Below are 2171 nucleotides of genomic sequence, written 5' to 3' on the forward strand. Positions count from 1 at the left end.
AAGAAAGGCTTGCAGAGTTGAATAGGGAAAATTTGGAAATTGTAGCAGAACATTTTGAATTGGAATATGAAGTGTCGATAAGAAAAGGTGTATTGCTATTGCAAATTTATGAATGTGTTAAAACTGTAAAGGCTGGTGGGGAACAAGTGAAATCTTATAAAGCACTGTTGTCTGTAGAAGTTTTGGATAGGCCAATTGCTCTGAGGCAGATGGTGTTTGAAATAGAAAAGTTTAAGGCGGAGGAAAGAGAATAGGAGAGGCAGCATGAGATTGCCATGAAAAACTCAGGTTCCTCTTCTTCCTCTCCCCCTTCTCCTAATAGGTCAGTAACGCCTGCTATTAATTTAGCGCAGGCTCTCAAATTTGGCGCCTAAATTTGAGGAAGACAATATTGCCGAGTTTTTTGTATCATTTGAGAGGATTGCAGCAAGGTTGGAGTGGCCCCAAGAGTATTGGACCACTCTTATACAAAGTAAATTGATTGGAAGAGCTCAGAGGGTGTATGTAACTCTGGGGGAGGATTTGTCATCAGACTATGAGTGTGTGAAGGCTATTGTCGTGAAGGCCTATGAGTTAGTCCCTGAAGCCTATAAGCAATGCTTCAGGAACTTAGAAAAAAGTAAGGAGCAAACTTTTATTGAATTTGCAAGATCGAAGGAACAATATGCTAGTGATTGGCTCAAGTCCAAGGAAGTGGTAAATTTTGAGAAATTGAAGGAGTTAATGTTGGTGGAGCAGTTCAAGAGGCGTGTTCCGGATAAACTGAAGGTTCACCTCAAAGAGTTAAAACTAGAGACCATTCAGGAGATAGCCATCGCTATTGATGAGTATTATTTGTCTCATAAGAGTGAGTTAGGAGGAGTAACAAAAATTGTGAAGTCTGGATGGGGTAAAGTAGGTAGGAATGATAATTCTAACAATAATAATAATAATAATAATGCAGGGATGTTTCCTAGAAATAATTATAGAGGTAATGATCAGGGCAATGCCAATACTAATATTAATTTTTTTTCCTAACAGGAATAATAGACCTAAGATATATAATCCCGAGAAATTGAAAACATTGACGTGCTTCTTTTGCAATAAGAAGGGGCACGTAAAGAGCATGTGTTATGCGTTTAGAAAATCGCAGAGTGCTAATGATAGGCCAGTGATGGGTGTGGAAGAGAGAGAGAGAGAACCTACCCCAACAACATCCGCTGATCAATGACTATCTGGTTGTTTTGACAGATATTTGTCCTTCGGTAGTGTCTCTTTCGCCAATTCGTCCGAAAAAATACTTGTGCGTATTTTGCGTGATACCGGTGCAGCTCAGTCTCTGATATTGAGAGAGGCATTACCTTGCAATTTTGTACCAAAAAGTGGGGAATTTGTGTTATTGGCTGGTTTTCCTGATACGGTAAAATCGTATACCATCGAAAATTTTAATTTAATCTGCCCTTCCTATGCTGGGAATTTGAAATTGGTCATCGTTGATAAATTTCCGGTTAAAAATGTTGATGTTGTGATAGGGAAGGATGTTGCTCTGAAGAATAATACTTGTCCCATACTGATAAACCCTGATAGTGAAGTAGCAGTAGTTACTCGTTCTAGTGCCAGAGTTGTTGACGCTGCAGAGTCAATAATTGATCTAGATTTAAGTAGTTTAGAACGTAGTGATAGCGTAGTTGTAGATCTTGGGATTTTGAAGGACAAACTGAATTGGACTATTGAAGAGCCTATCAAAGCTCAGAAAAAGGATTTTCGGGTCTCCCTATTGAGTCAGGTGAGGTGACTGATATAACCGGTCCCAAATTTAAAATAATTAATAATATTTTATATAGGTTGACTAGGCCTATGGAGGCTGATAACTTTGATTATGAAATTTTGAAACAGATAATGGTTCCCTTTGTTTACAGGAATGAGTTGATACCATTGGCGCATGAAAGTGGTTTGGCCGGACATTTTGGCATTCATAAGACTTCTTGCAAATAGTTAATGAATTATTATTGGCCGAAGTTGAAGGCGGACGTAAAGAAGTTTGTCAATAGCTGCGATGTTTGTCAGAAGGTCGGTAAACCTAATCATCTTATTCCAAAAGCGCCTCTATGTCCTATTTCAGTGGTGTCCGAACCTTTCACGGAGGTCATTATTGATATTGTTGGACCATTACCAAGGACACGTAGTGGAAA

Source organism: Palaemon carinicauda, unplaced genomic scaffold, assembly GCF_036898095.1.
Source record: "Palaemon carinicauda isolate YSFRI2023 unplaced genomic scaffold, ASM3689809v2 scaffold383, whole genome shotgun sequence".
NCBI lineage: Eukaryota > Metazoa > Arthropoda > Malacostraca > Decapoda > Palaemonidae > Palaemon > Palaemon carinicauda.